At 47.1% G+C, this 16544-nt stretch overlaps 1 protein-coding gene across 2 annotated transcripts in view; it reads right to left on the reverse strand.

The window, feature by feature from the left end:
- MED15 (mediator complex subunit 15) overlaps window positions 1-13438 on the reverse strand; it is a 53128-nt gene extending 39690 nt beyond the window's left edge. The window contains exon 1 of one of the 2 annotated variants that reach the window (XM_014547117.1): window positions 13417-13438. The gene's annotated coding sequence lies outside the window, so the exon portion shown is untranslated. Of the gene's footprint in view, window positions 1-12965; window positions 12985-13416 lie in introns of those variants that run through there. The other variant, XM_014547115.1, reaches the window with a different exon arrangement.
- Window positions 13439-16544: the final 3106 nt, after the last annotated feature.

The raw sequence follows: 16544 nt of genomic DNA on the forward strand, positions 1-16544 counted from the left end.
TCCTGGCTGGCGAAAAGCTGTCCTCCTGAACCGCTGGCTGGCCGTCTTTTATAGGGTCAGCAGACTCACAGGCCCCACCGATACCGTGCATCTTAACTGCAGCAAAGAACCTGGCACATCCACAGAAATAAGACACGGATGCCAGCTTACTGTAGTAGCCTTTAGGTGGGGGAACCTCACCAGGCCCAAAGGCACCAGATGCCAGGGGATCTGCTAGAGGAGCCCTATCCTGTCCTGGTTAGGGCAACATCATAGATGACATGGACAGCATGGGCACCGGCTGTCCGTGACTTAGAGACTGAGGAGCATTGACAATATGGGAGGCCAGAAACAGGCATATCTTGACAAGCTGGAACACACATCTTTACAATAGGAAATGAAACTGGATAAATGTCCAGTTCTGCCCATGAACCATGAAAGCGGCTGCGTCAGTACAGAGTGGAGGAGAAAGGCTGCTCCTTGGCCGGCACCAGGGCCCTGCGAGGCAGCACCATGCCCGTGTCATACACTTGTCCCCTCCACTGTTACATGCAGAGCCTGCCCAAACAGGCTGAGAGTGTTTGGTGGCTGAAGAATAAACAGGTGCCCTGAGCACTGTTTTCAGTTATGCAAACCATAATTTAAAAAATGTGTTTGCTCCTGTTTCTAGCCTGCAGATCATGCTCCGTAACACAGAAGATAAGGCAAAAAATAAACCAGGCGGTTATACTCTCTGTTAGCATCTTCCATTCCCCCCAAGGAGACGGCCTGTCCTTTCCTATTCAGTCACCTCAACATTGTGTCTGAGGCACCTGTCCATTATGTGGGTTTTAACTGCATGTCTCACCACATTTCATACCTGTGCTTAGGTGTGGTGTCCCTCCACTGCATTCAGGACCTAACGTGTCCACTGTATGAGGCGGTCATTGGGACCCAGTCCCACGCTGGGAGGAGCCCTGCACAGGGGCAGAACCAGCTGCTTGCCGAAGCCCCTTTAGCCTCCCCAATCTCAGCTTTGCTGCTGTCCCAGAAGGCCTGGCGGAGTAGCTGGGCCTGAACGGCCACTCCTCAGTCTCCACCTCCAAAAAACAAAGCCCTTTCAGCAACCGTCTCTAAACGAAGGTAAACTACCATACAGCAAGGAGATGGCCCCAAACAAGGAGCGGAGTAGAGGTTCAGCCTCAGGAACTCAACTGAAAAGAACCAACAGGTCAAGGTGAGCTCTGCCCCACACAAGCAAGCCCCAGATCTATGCCACCCAGCTGGGGCAAGTCAGGAGCAAAACCGGTGTCAGTTCACAAAGACAGGCCCTAAATGGCCGTCCTGTCACGTCCCAATACCAAAGCAGCCACCACCAAACCCAAGGCTGCCGGAGAGGCATTAGCACTGAAACAGAAGGGCTCTGTCTGGTGGCTGGTGCCTGGGCCTAGCCAGCCCTCTAAAATGAATGGAGGACTCTCTCTAGCCCAGTGGTTCTCAACCTGTGGGTCGCGACCCCTTTGGCAGTCGAACGACCCTTTCACAGGGGTCGCCTAAGACCATCCTGCATATCAGATATTTACATGACGATTCATAACAGTAGCAACATTACAGTTATGAAGTAGCAACGAAAATAATTTTATGGTTGGGTCACAACATGAGGAACTGTATTTAAAGGGCCAGAAGGTTGAGAACCACTGCTCTAGCTGATATGGCTCAATGAATAGAGTGTCAGCCCGTGAACTGAAGGGTCATGGGTTCGATTCCAGTCAAGGGCATGTACCTCAGTTGCAGGCTTGATCCTGCGCTCTGACCGCATGCAGGAGCAACCAATCAATGTGTCTCTTTCACATCTATGTTTTTCTCTCTCTCCCCCTCCTTTCCACTCTCTCTAAAAAAATCATTGGTAAAAATATCCTTGGGTTAGGATTAACAACAACAACAAAAAGTAAAATGAATGGAGGACTGCCCTAACCGGTTTGGCTCAGTGGACAGAGTGCCAGCCTGCGGACTGAAGGGCCCAGGTTCAATTCTGGTCAAGGGCATGTACCTTGGTTGCGGGCACATCCCCAGTAGGGAGTGTGCAGGAGGCAGCTGATCAATGTTTCTAACTCTCTATCCCTCTCCCTTCCTCTCTGTAAAAAATCAATAAAATATATATGTTTTTAAAAATGGAGGACTGACACCAGCTAAGAGCACACAGCCTCCTGCTGCAACCTGGGCTCCACAAGCTCCCTCGGTCTAGCTTCCTCCTGGTTACCACAGCTGTAACTGTCTGCCCAGTCAGGGTTCCACTGGTATCTGGTTTAAACCAGAGCCTGCTGAGGGAGGACCAGATCCATCACACGGGGACAGGAGGAGGCCCTTACTGTCTAGAGATCCTGCCGGAAAACACCTCGCAATCTTAGAATCGCCCAGACCAGAAACCTGGGAATCCCCTCTTCAGTTCCCAATTCTGACCTCCATTCCCTAAAGTTCAAATCCTCACCCCATCTCTCCCTGAACCTGTGATGGTCCCCCCGCACAAGCCTGTCTCCAGGTCCCATTCTCCCCTCTCCTCCTGCCACCTCTCCAAGCCACACGAATGGCAGTATGTGTGGGAAGCAACTCAGGCTATGTCTACGCCTACCTCAAGGCAGGCAGCCCATCAGTTTAAGAGTCTGCTTCCTCACCCACTCTGCTCAATATCCCGAGGCCCTGCTGCCTAGTGCACTGCCCAACTATGCCACCAGCTTGTGTGCTGGACCTGTAGTTTCTCCCGCTGGAGTATCCTCACTCCCTACTTCATGGTGGTCACTTCAGCCACACTCGTGGCACCTCCTCTGTGGGAACTGCTAGCTTCCTGTCAGCCCCCCTGTCCTATGAACACCTTGAGTGTAGAGGCTGTGGCAGCCACCTCTGTATTAACAGGCAGTAATCAGTGTCGGACAAAAATCAGCATAAGGAGTGGTTAACAGCGTGTATTTTGATGAAGCATGACGTGCAGAAGCTGAGATTCCGTGTGGCAGGCACTACGGAAACCAGACCTCGAACAAGCACATCCAGGCTGCAGAGGCCAGGGTGGCCTGGAGAAAGCGTATGCTGGGGCAGGCGGAAGTGCTGGCCAGCTGGACCTGGCAGGAAGTAGAAAGAGGAGGAAGGGCCTGAGCTACGGAAATATACAGATCGGGGCTCAAATTCCAACCTGGCCACTGGCCAGCTCTAGGTCTTGGGAGAGGCACTCCATCCCCCAAGTGCGTCCCCTCCGTAAAGGAGCACTCTGAGGGACTGTGGCCAGGATAGTGGACAGACGGGGCCAGGATGTGGGGACAGGCCCAGCCTCAGCACGTCCTGCTCTTCCTCACCTTTCCCATGACTCCAAATTGGAAAACTCAACTGAAACAGTCCTAGTCCTTGTAATCTGAATCAGTGCAGGATAATGCAAAAAACCAGCAAACTGCGTGTGCTTGGGAAGGTATGCATGAACACATGCTCAAAGTGTGCTAATGCCCCAGTCCGCCCCTCACAAGCCCTCCCCACAGCTGGTGACCCTGGATAAGGCACCACCTTGTAGAGCCTGCGTTCCTCATGCAGAGAGAAGATGGTGACAGTGCCACCTCACAGGGCTGTTCTGAGGATTACAAAAGTTAACATCGTCCGGCACTTGGCACACAAGAAGCACGAATGTGTGCTGAATAAATCAGTCAGAGAATAGTCCACCGCACTTCACAGTAAGACTGCATCTCAAAAAACCTCCAATAAGTGATGACATGTGTGTCTCCTCTTTCCTACATGACAGCAGTGAGCGTGTGCAGCTCCCTCAGGCAGAGCTGTTCCCACTGGAACCTTGAACGACCTGGAAATGTGCCCTTTGGGTGCCCAGCTCTGTGGCCCCTGTGGGCTGCCCATTTCTTAAGAGACTCTCCCCCGCCCACACTCCATTCCTGACGGTCCTGGTTCACATGCACAGGCCCTCTCACCTCTCACAAGGTCACCCTCTTCAACGCTGCCCTCTTTCCGGGGTCAAACTTCTTTTCTGATCGCTGAATGAATGCTTGAGTTCCCAGGAGAGTGAGCTCCTCTGGTCTCCGGCTAGTGTCTAAAGCAGTTTCTTTCCTCCCTGAGTCACAGACTCAACCTCCTGTCCTCAGGTGCACAGGACACCTTCTGCCCATCCATCCATGTGACAGACTTTCATTCTGCCCAGAGGAAACCTCTGCCTGATTTGAGAACCACAATATCCATCAACCCACTGACTTCTCATGGGGCAGGAGTTTTTGCCAGCCCCACCTACCCTCCAAGAGAAGCCTCCTGGTGAGCTCGAAGCTCGTATTGTAACCCTTGACCCTGTGTGTGTAAAAAACCCCACTCATAAAAGTAGCAGATAAAAAAAATGTAGCAGATGACAACAAGAGAATAGTTATGCAACAGTGAGATGAGGAAGGCTTTCCTAAGCACATTACCAAAAGTAGACACCATATGGGAGACCTGGGGTGGGGGTAGGCTATAAGGGGTCAATGGGAGAAAAAAGGGGACATATGTAACATTTTCAATAAAGATTTAAAAAAATTGTAAAAAAAAAAAAAAAAGTAGACACCATAAAGGGGTAAAAATTTTGCCAGATTAAAAAAGATTTCTACCACGCTTTTACCAACCACCTATCTACAAGAGAAACAAGAACAGATGCCCTGATAATCCAGGCCCTCGGCAGCTCAAGCTCAGCCCTGATATGTGAAGGGTGAGGCTCTGGCAGCCCTGCTGCCTTTCCGGGGTGCTCAGGGAAGTGCCCATCCCACCCTCACCCCCAACCTGTGCAATGGCCTGCATGTATGGGGGCAAGCTCCCAGCGCTTGTGGGGCAGCCCAGGGGTGCTCTATGTTTGGTAAGGCACAGCTCAGGCCAGCATAAAAAAGAACTGTCCCACCCTCCCTAAATGCCACCTGGGCACATCTGCCCAGCTCTAGCTCCAAGGAATTCCCTGAGCCCACCTTCAGGAGAAGGGCCAGGAAGTAAGTGAAGATACACTGGAAGGAAAGCAAATCACCACATCAGCGCTTAGAGGGAAGTACAACCTTGATTGATTCTTGTCATATCTATGGGTTTCATATTTTCAATTCAGAAAGGATCTGTTTTTCACTGTAATTTTGCCCTAGCCAGTCTTGCTCAGTGGATAGAGCATCGGCCTATGGACCAAGGGATCCCGGGTTTGATTCCAGTCAAGGGCTTGTACCTTGGTTGCAGGCTCCTCCCGGACTGAGGCCCTGGTCAGGGAGCGTACAGGAGGCAACCAACCGATGTCTCTCACATCGATGTTTTTCTGTCTTTCCCTCTCTCTTCCACTCTCCCTAAAAATCAATAGAAAAATATCCTCAGACGAGGCTTAACAAAACAAAACAGAAAAAAAAAGTATTTTTTTCTGTTTTGGTTTGTTCCCCCCAAATATAATACTCTCTTAGAGGCCAAATTTTTTTGAAATCAGAAATTTATTTATTTATTTATTTATTTTTATATTTTTTTTATTGATTTTTTTACAGAGAGGAAGGGAGAGAGAGATAGAGAGTTAGAAACATCGACCAGCTGCCTCCTGCACATCTCCTACTGGGGATGTGCCCGCAACCCAGGTACATGCCCTTGACCGGAATCGAACCTGGGACCTTTCAGTCCGCAGGCCTACGCTCTATCCACTGAGCCAAACCGGTTTCGGCCAGAAATTTATTTTGAGAGCAGAATGATAAAGGACCAGTCACAATGAAAAATACATAGTTCCAAATGTAATGTCTGGCTTCCTGAAAAGAGGAACTCTTATCTGCAAAAGAACAAAGCCATATAAGGAGTAAGGTACTTGACTTAAATTAAGCTAGCTTAAGTCACGATCCAATAAATACATTCCCCACAACAAATGAGGAACTGAACCCACACATCTAATTTTGTTCTACCCCAAAACACCACTAAAATCACAGAAAAAAATAATTTCATTTTTCCCTTAACACAAACTCACAAAGATGGGAAGAATGAAGTGGTGGCCCCAACAGTTTTGGAGACTGAAAAGCTAGTTGATGGCCAAGTGGTGATGGACACAGCAAGCCAACCAAGAAAGCAGGACTGAGAAACAACCAGGTGACAGCCCAGATATTTGCATGGCTCAGGACCAAGGATGAATGGAAGGATTCCTGTGTGAAAGACACCCCCATATTCCTTCCCCCACTTACACTGTTAGGTTACCACCCTCACATCAAGAAACCACTAGAGAGGTATTCTCCGAAAAAGCATAAAACGGAAAATCCTTGGACTAGAGGGTCAACCCACCAGTGGAGAAGGCACGGGGGGATAATGAAAGAAGTGGGCTGCATGCCCATCCGAATGACTAGATCCACCCTAACTGCTGAGACCCACCCACTCACCTGCCCACCTGCCTGCAGCCTCCTCCCGTGCAGCGCCCAGCATGCTGGCACCCAGGCCTTCACCTCAGCCCAGCATTTGGAAGACCATATTCTAGAAGAAAGACTCAGAGAACCTGAAGCTACATGAGCCTCTAGTATGTGCAGTGTCCACTCACCTTCACAGTGTCCCCTCTCTTGGAGTGAGCAGCCAACCAAGGGCTCCAGGACACCCCAATGTGACAGATAAAGACCCCATGAGAAATGTTACTTGGAGCTATCAGAAACTCAGCAGGAAGAAGAAAATGTCAAGAAATTATCTTTATTATTCATATAGAAAAGACATTGCATCTACTGAACAAGAACAGGATGCCATAAAATAGAAAAAATCAGATTATAAAAAACAAAGCATTCTTATAATAAAAACATGTTACAGTGAAAAGTCAGAGATAAAATTGAGGAAATCTCCGAAAGAGCAGAACTAAAAGACAAAGAGATGCGTAACAGCGGATATAAAGTCAAGAAAATGGGCCAGGCCGGAGTGGCTCAGTTGGTTGAGCGTAGTCCTGTACACTGAAAGGTTGCTGGTTCGATTCCCGGTCAAAGCACATACCCAGGTTGCGGGTTCAATCCCTGGTCAGGACACATACACAGGCAACCAATCGATGTTTCTTTCTCTCTCTCTCTCTCTCTCTCTCAAGCATGTCCTTGGGTGAGGGTTAAAAAAAAGAGAGAGAGAGAGATAAAGAAAATGGTTCTGGATAGTATGGGTCAGTGGTTGAGTATCAACCCTTGAACCAGGAGGTCGACTCCCAGTCAGGGCACATGCAGGAGACAACCATTCGATGATCTCTCTCATCACTGATGTTTCTCTCTCTCCTTCTCTCTGAAATCAATAAAAACATATTTTAAAAAGAAAATAGTCCAAAGGACCAACATTCAAACACTCATTCAAACATTGGAAAGAGTGAGCATAGGAAATGGAGGGAATTAGATTCCCATGAAATGACTCAAAGGAACCTTCCAAGGCAAGTCACCAAGAGGCACTGGCCATCACAACAGCAGCACTGGAAACAAGAAAGCAGTGGAATGGGACATGCTTTTCAATCCTTGAGGAAGTACGTCCAACCTAGAAGTCCATGTGCATGCAAACTGCCACAGCCTACAGAAACTGAATTTCCATGAGCACTTTCTCCAGAACAAAGGAGTGAACCAAAAGAACAAGGCACAGGACACATAAAAGGAGACCCAACACCAGAGTCATGCAGCCATGCAACTTGAGACACAAGCACACTGAGGGCCATCCTCACCACACCTCTGGCCACTGCCGGTGAGGGCTCCGGCAGGGAAGTCCAGGGGAAAAGCTGGCACTAACAGCCTGCCAGCACTGAGCACAGGGGCAACTGACCGAGAGACAACTAGAAGATAGGAGAAGAGTTAACCACAGGTACACAGAAAACCAGGCACATTTTAAGAAGGCAATTTTTTCTGGGAGAAAAAAACAAACATCACAGTATGCCAATATGCTCAGCTGTGAATATCATTTGTGTAAGCATAAAACATAAACATTCATTACCCATTTAGCCAGAAGGTAAAACACTAGCAGGCCAAGAGCGAAGAGGAGATAACATCCGGGTAATGGGAGCTATACAGAAAGACAATAGATAATTCATAAAACTCATAAACGGGATGACTCAAGCAGCACATGCACATACTTAGAGTCACAGGAATACACCGGAAGAAAGAAGAGTCACAGAGGAGGACTTCCTGAGTAGGGAACCACCATGATTTTTTAAAAATATATTTTTATTGATTAGAAGGGAGAGGGATAGAGAGATAGAAACATCAATGAGAGAGAAGCATTGATCAGCTGCCTCCTGCACACCCTATACTGGCGATCGAGCCTACAACCCAGGCATGTGCCCTGACTGGGAATCAAACTGGTGACCTCCTGGTTCCTGAGTCAACACTCAACTGCTGAGCCACACCAGCCGGGCCATGATTTTTTTTAGTTGTTTTTTTTTTTTTTAGAGAGAGGAAAGGAGAGGAAAAGAGAGATAGAAACATCAATGAGAGAGAAACATCAACATTGATCAGCTGTCTCCTTGCACACACCCCATTGGGGATCGAGTCCTCAATCCGGGTATGTGCCCTGACCGGAAATCAAACTAGCAATCTCTTGGTGCATGGACCGATGCTCAACCACTGAGCCACACTGGCTGGGCAATTCCTTGACTTTTAACATTTATGTGCATATATCATTTTGTTAAAATAGAAAGTAATTAAAAGTTAAATGCCGAAACCGGTTTGGCTCAGTGGATGGAGCGTCGGCCTGCGGACTGAAAGGTCCAAGGTTCGATTCCGGTCAAGGGCATGTACCTGGGTTGCGGGCACATCCCCAGTAGGAGATGTGCAGGAGGCAGCTGGTCGATGTTTCTCTCTCATCGATGTTTCTGACTCTCTATCTCTCTCCCTTCCTCTCTGTAAAAAATCAATAAAATATATTAAAAAAAAAAAAAAAGTTAAATGATAAAATTCACCTAAAAAGTGTGCCACAAAGAAATACTGCCATAGAGAAATACTCAATGAACCCCAGCTACCCTCTGTCCTGGCCGGATAGCTCAATTGTTTAGAGCATTGTCCTGATATGAGAAAGTTGAGGGTTCCATCCCCAGTCAGGGCACATATAAGAAGCAACCAATGAATGCATGAATAAGTGGAACAACAAATCGATGTTCCTTTCTCTCTCTCAAAGCAATAAAAAAGAAAAGATAGGGGGGGAAAATGTCTCCCTCACCCATCTAAACTTCATTACTCTGTCAACATGGAGACAGGAAGCTTCCATTTCTTTTTCTTTTTTTAAAATATATTTTATTGGTTTTTTACAGAGAGGAAGGGAGAGGGATAGAGAGTTAGAAACATCGATGAGAGAGAAACATCGATCAGCTGCCTCCTGCACGCCCCATACTGGGGATGTGCCTGCAACCAAGGTACATGCCCTTGACCAGAATCGAACCTGCGACCCTTCGGTCCAGAGGCTGACGCTCTATCCACTGAGCCAAACCGGTCAGGGCGGAAGCTTCCATTTCATCAGCAATTTTGACTTCCAGGAGTGTCCTAAAAAGACTACCACACATTCATTTTACAGTTCTCCCAGTGGGCTGCTTAGTCTGAGTACAGTCAGAGAGGTACTGGCAAAGCAATCTTCCCACCATCCCCACACACCTGGGAGGTACCTCACCATACCCACAGTTGGAAAAGCCCCTTCCTTGTCCTCCACCAGTGCAAGACCTTTCAGGCTGGTTAAGCAACCTTGACCAGGTCCACAGATAGCTACAGAGCAGCCTCCTTGCACCTCTGTTGTTCTTCTCCCATTTTGCAACAGGCAGTGATTTAGTGCACCAGGGCCCAAGTGGTTTCACCTTGGAGGCAGGAAAAAATGAGACACAGTCACCAGCAGTAACCAAAGCAAACATCTGGCCCCGACGGGGAGGGAGCCCTTCTAGACCTCACAGGTAGCTGGAAACATGTTGTCCAAACTACAGCCCAGACTGTAACGTCTCCTTTTCTTTGCTAGCACACTTCTGCATCTGGTTCTCTGACTTTTTAAAGAACCATAAAAGTGTTTTGTTTTGTTTTGTTTTTATTCCCACCCAAGAATATGGGTTTCTAAAAAATTGCTTTTATTTATTATTTATTGGATAGGGGAGAGACAAAGAGAAACATCAATGTGAGAGAGAAACATCGATTGGTTACCTCTAGCACACCCGCCCTCCAACCAGAGATTGAAATTGCCACCTTTTAGTTGATGGGACAACACTCCACACTGGCCAGGGCTTTTTAAATTCATTTTAGAGAGGAAAAGGGAGGGAGGGGAGAGAGAGAGAGAAATATCAAAGTGAAAGAGGGAAACATCGATCAGTTGCCTTCTGTACGCATCAGGACTAGGTATGTGCCAGACTGGGAATTGAACCCTCAACCATTTTGGTATACAGATGATGCTCCAACCAACTGAGCCATCCAACCAGGGCAAAAGTGTTTTTTTAACAAGATAAAAATAGGTATTTCAGAAGTTAACCACCTACCTACATGTAGAAAAGGGTTATTTTAGTCTTGTAAAAATAAACTTTTTAATCATATAAACACAAGAAACTTAAAACATTTTCTCTTCACAATTAGAACATTTTCTCTTCACAATTACTTTCATTTTGTTTGATTAAGTGCTCCAATTTCTGCTCTCAAGATTTCTCAATTCGCAATGAACTGTATCAATGAAAGAACTACTGCCCTAACCGGTTTGGCTCAGTGGATAGAGCATCGCCCTGCGGGCTGAAGGGGTCCAGGGTCGATTCCAGTCAAAGGCATGTACCTTGGTTGCAGGCACATCCCCAGTAGGGGGTGTGCAAGAGGCAGCTGATCGATGTTTCTCTCTCATCGATGTTCCTAACTCTCTATCCCTCTCCCTTCCTCTCTGTAAAAAATCAATAAAATATATTTAAAAAAGAAAAGAAAAGAACTACTCCTAAAGAAGACAACACAGTCTGCCTGGCTGGAGCATCGACCCATGAACCAAAAGGTCACCGGTTCGATTCCCGCCTAGGTTGGGGGCTCGATCCCCAGTAGGAGGCATGCAGGAGGTAGCCAGTCGATGTTTCTATCTCTCTAGGCCTCTCCCTTCCTCTCTCTCTAAAATAATTTTAAAAAACAAACAAACAAACAAAAAAACGTGGAAGACACCACTGGCCTTAAAAGGGCATGTTGTTACTTGATTGAGCTAGTACAGAAGACTACCCAAACTTCTCTAAGGTTTGGCCTCAAAAGAACCAGGAGGCCTCTTGATCCCTGTCCAGGCACTGGCCTCTGGGCTCCAGGCCTGGAACCACTCTGGCTCCCCCAGTCCCAGGCCCAAGCATGTCCCAATTACTATCAGGCAACCACATAGAATGGTTGACACTCTCTGCCAACCCAAGAATTTATTAAAATGCTTATCTCACATGATTTTGTGGTATTTGGGAGTAGAGAGAAAGCCCTATCTTTTAAAGATCTGCACTCAAGTATTGGCATTTGAAATCATACAGTCTGGGATGTTATTTCAAACAGTCCAGGAAGGGGTGGGGAGGGATAGGTAAAACAATGACCATGTGTTGTTAACTCTGGAAGTAACTGGGAGACATTTTTGTATTATCTCTACTGCTGTGAATGTTTGGAAAAGTACGTAATGGAGCTTTTAACAATAAGTAAAATGCTCACGTCAAACATACAGGATGACTGTGAAGAGGAGACTAGAGGAGACTTATCTCCAAGAGTGCTCCCCAGTCACCCTGGCTGGGCGGTTCAGTGGGTTGGAGCATTGTCCTGAACACCAAAAGGTTGTGGGTTCGACTCCTGGTCAGAGCACATACCTAGGTTGCGAGTTCGATCCCCAGTCAGGGCAAGTATGGGAGGCAACTAATTGATGCTTCTCTCTCACATCTCTCTCTCTCTCCCTTCCTCTCTCTCTTAAATCAATTTAAAAAAGAAAAGAAAAAAATCCTCGGGCCCTAGCAGGTTTGGCTCAGTGGAAAGAGCATCAGCCTGTGGACTGAAAGGTCCTGGGTTCAATTCTGGTCAAGGGCAGGCTCGCTTGCAGGCTCTTCCTGGCCAGGGCCCTGTTCAGGGCAAGTGCAGGAGGCAACCAATCAATGTATTTCTCTCCCATCCACATTGATATTTCTCTCTGTCTTTCCCTCTCTCTAAAAATCAATGGAAAAATATCCTCAGGTGAGCATTAAAAAATAATAATAAAACCAATGGAAAAATATCCTCAGGTAAGGATGTGTCTTTCTCCTCCCTTCTTCCTGCATGTATGTACAAACAACACACACACACAAGGGGGGTAAGGGCATCTGCTGGGGGCAGGAGTGGGCGGGGAGAGGTCAATGGGAGAAAAAGGAGATATATGTAATACTTTCAACAATAAAGAATTTAAACACACACACAGTCACTAAATTCTACAGCTTCTTTCCTTATAGTTTCACTCCTCCAAAATCATTCTTCCCATTCCTCTTGTCACTTGCATTGAGTGGGTATCAAATTTGAGTGTGCATTTAAAATCAACAGGGTGCTAGTTATGAAGACAGGTTCCCTGACAATGCCAGGTGTTAGGAAGGATGTCTAAAGCTGAACTCCCCTACATGGCTTGTGGGAACATAAATTGGTACCCCTGAGAAAACTGTTTGGCAGACCATGCTGCAGGTAAAGGCCACACCCCTGGACCCAGCCCTGGGTCACACCCCAGAGAGTAAGCACATGTACCCATCAGAAAATATGATCCAAAACTGTATACACAGAGCCAACTACTGGAAGTAACCCTGACGCCCATTAAGAGTAGGACAGAAAAGTCATCTGGGGTAGAGTCATGCAATGGAATGACACAAGGGATAAATAAGAACTGCTACCTACAAGGATAAAGTTCACAGACATGATGCTTAATGAAAGAAGGCAGATTCAAGATTGCATGGAGTATGATTCCAATGACAGGAAGTTTAAGAACAAATGTCTCCATGGTTGGGGAAGTCAGAGGAGTGGGGCAGAGTCTGCACTGGCTGAAGCACAGGAAGAAGCCTACTGGGTGCTAAACCTGTTCAAGATGCAGGTATTGGGGAAATTTACATGTGTGAACAATCATCTGGTGGCATCATGCTCAAGGTACATGTCCTTACATCATTCACTGTAGATTTGTTATCTATAATAATAAAAGCAAAATATGTTAATCAGACCGGACATTCTTCTGGACATCCTCCCGGACAACCTTCTGGAGGAAGCCAGGACTGCGAGGGAAACCCGGGTCTCGGGTGCCAGAGGGAAGCCGGTGCCGGTAGCCAGGGGAAGGAAGACCTACTCTTGCACAAATTTCATGCATTGGGCCTCTAGTCTATATATATAAAAGGCTAATATGCTAAGTGTCTATCCAGGTAATGACATCACATAGCAACGCCCGGCTTCCTCTTCCTAGCAACAACTAGCCTCCTTGCAGTTTCTTCAGCCCAGGAACACAACTTGCTTTACAGCCAGGTGCAAACATTTCACACTTAAAAAAAAAAACACGAAAAGAAAAACAAACATTTCACACTTTAACCAAATGTCTGTGAAGCATTTCCCATGCCTCATCTCATTTGATCCTCACAGAAGTCCTGGAGTAGGTAGATAGAAGACTCGGTGGAATCTTATTTTCTTTTCATTAGCTAGAAAATGGAGATTTAGAAAGTTTAGAAACAACCCGACTGAAAAGAAGAAATGGTGCACCTTTAAAATGACTTCAGGTTTTCTCACTGCACAGAATATAGTCAAACACTGCTGCAGTTAAATGTTTTACCCTTTGTTCTCCCTTCGTGATCTACAATAATAATCTGGTTTGTGTTGATATTTACTGCTGTGTTGCTGACAATTACCTAAAAGAGAAGTTGGAGTGCTTCACTGGGCTGGAAAAAGTTTAGCTACATCAGATAGCAGGTCTAATTAAGCAAGTTTATTCTATATCTATAAAAGGCTAAGTTGACTCACGCATGAGCAATACATATAAAGCTCCAATCTCACGCGTGTGTTTCGATCTGTCATTGTCAATCGTGAATTTGGTTGACACTTCTGCTATAAAGAAAGGGTGGATAGTGATATTAAAATATTTCTTCTAATTAATTTCCTTTCAATGTGCACAAATCCGTGCACCAGGCCACTAGTATCCTATATAATAAAAGCCTAAATGCTAAATGTCTGGTCGTCCGTTCAACCAACCAAAGCGTAATATGCTAATGACATGCTAAGGCTGCTCAACCGCTTGGTATAACATGCACTGACCACCAGGGGGCAGACAGTCGACCAATCACTATGACATGCACTGATCACCAGGGGGCAGACGCTAACAGTAGGTTAGCTTGCTGCTGGGGTCCGGCCAATAGGGACTGAGCGAGACAGGCCAGACACGCCCTGGAGCCCTCCCTCAGTCCCTCCCTGGCTGGCCAACCTCTCGTGTCCCTCTCCAGCCCCGATTGTGCACCAGTAGGGTCCCTGGGCCTGGCCTGTGCCCTCTCGCAATCCAGGACCCCTCAGGGGATGTCGGAGAGCCGGTTTCGGCCTGATCCCGCAGGCCAGGCTGAGGGATCCCACTGGTGCATGAATTCGTGCACCGGGCCTCTAGTTTAATATAAAAGAAACACTTGTGGGCCTGGTGGGTGCAGCTCAGTGGTTGAGCATTGACCCATGCACCACGAGGTTACAGGGGCACATGCCCAGGTTGTGGGCTCAATTCCCGGTGGGGGCGGGGGGGTCGGGCCGCGCTCAGGAGGTGGCTGATTGATGTTCCTCTCACTGATGCTTCTATCTCTCTTTCCCTCTCCCTTCCTCTCTTTGAAATCAATAAAAGCATATTTTTAAAATAAGTAAGAATTACTTGTGAGATAAGCAAGCGCTCTTGAGCCCTGGCCCCAGGATCCTGCCCATGCCCCATCCTTGGGTTTGGACTTGAATGGCCTCAAGCCTGAATTCCTATTACAGAGCACCTGGCAGAGATTCTGCAGCACTTGCACAGGCGTGAGTCCACCCTGGCATGACTCAAATCAGACCTATGGTGATCCACCAGGGATTCTAAGGGTAAGTCCAGCATTCTTTCTACTTTTATAACAGGAGCCCCATCCCATATACAGCACAGCAGCCAGATCACTTCTTCTAACGTCACCTCTGGTGAGGGCTGAAAAGAAGTTGAAAAAGGGAGAGCAGAACAGGACAGTGGGGACAGGAATAAGCCATTTCTTAACCAATAAGCATGGCCTTCCCACGCCCACTGGAACTTGTACAGGAAGAAGTAGGGGGTACACAGGCTGGGAAGTGCAGGAGCCCCAGAGGCTGGGAGCCTTTCTGGTCCAGGACCCTTGGCCGATGCCACTCATCTGCCTTGCTGTCCCTCTCCCAAACTGGACGTAAGTTGCTCAGCTCAAAGGCTGACCAGCAGCCAGATCAAACCTCACCCATTCCCACCTGCTCCCATCCCTCTAGCAGATTCCCATGCAAAGAGCCTGTGGGGCCAAAGTGTCCAGGAGAAAGGAGCGAGACAGGACTCGGCTACCATTCATCAAGCATGAGCACCAGGAAGACAATACCCTAAATCCACTACGAGATACTTAACTCATTAAATCCCAGACTTTTATTACCAGGCCCCCCCACCTAGGTTAGGAAGAAGTTCATTATTAAAGTGGAGAGAACTGTCTTCCTCATGGTGGGTTTCCAGATGATTCCGCCTAGGTCCTAGTGCATCCCTCTTTGTTCTCTGGGTACTCATCTGCTTATCTACTAAACAGAACCATCTAGTAGCAGTCTGCTCTCCCCTTTGTCTTTAAATAAATGTCTCAATTAAAAAAAAAAGAAAAGAAAGAAAGGCTCAGAAGGAGAAGCGGTTGGTTCAGTGTTTAGGTAGCACTAATGGAGAAAATCCTGGCAGGCTGCAAGAATAGAAGACAGCACTGCTTTCCACAACCCTATCTTCAATTACTGTGCACACCTCTTGTCTGAGCCAAGGCATTAGGAGTTAAATGAGATGCGGAGGTATAAAACAGCCCCTACACTCAAGGAATTTATAATGTTGTTTGCAAACCAAAATAATAACAATAATAATGATAGCAGAAAAGAGTTCATCTGTTCATTTCATGCCAGGATGCAGCCAATGAAGGCTCTACACACTGAAGAGGAAGTAAGAACTGCAGTGGGCTGAGCCATCACCCCATGAAGAGGGTAAAGGGCATGCCAAACCTCCAATAGGGAAGAGAAAGAATGACAGAGGAAGAGCCAGTCATGATGGTGACCAGAGGGCAATGCATGGAGGAGGGAGCATTCTGGCTGCGGCTCTCACACCAGCACAGAGGGAGTGTCAGCTGGAAGGATAGTTTCAGATAGAAAGGGGAATGCTTTTTAGCAGAGGTGGAAAGGACAGAATCATCTTAAGAAGGCTGTGCTAGCACTCAGGGCCCAGGTGAGAGAGGACACTACCCTGCAGGCAGAGCACACGGTGATTTTCTGCCTTTTGGTAGCAGTCTGTGACACAGCCACCTCCTCCTCACTGGCAGACAGGTCTACCTCATCTTCAAAGGATTTCTGATTACAAAGGATGTATGTTTACTGTTAACAGAAAAACACACACACATATATGCACTAAAAATTACAAAGAAAATTAAAATCACTCAATCAGCTAAGGACATCTATTTA

The sequence above is a fragment of the Myotis brandtii genome, unplaced genomic scaffold (genome assembly GCF_000412655.1).
Source record: "Myotis brandtii unplaced genomic scaffold, ASM41265v1 scaffold463, whole genome shotgun sequence".
Lineage (NCBI taxonomy): Eukaryota > Metazoa > Chordata > Mammalia > Chiroptera > Vespertilionidae > Myotis > Myotis brandtii.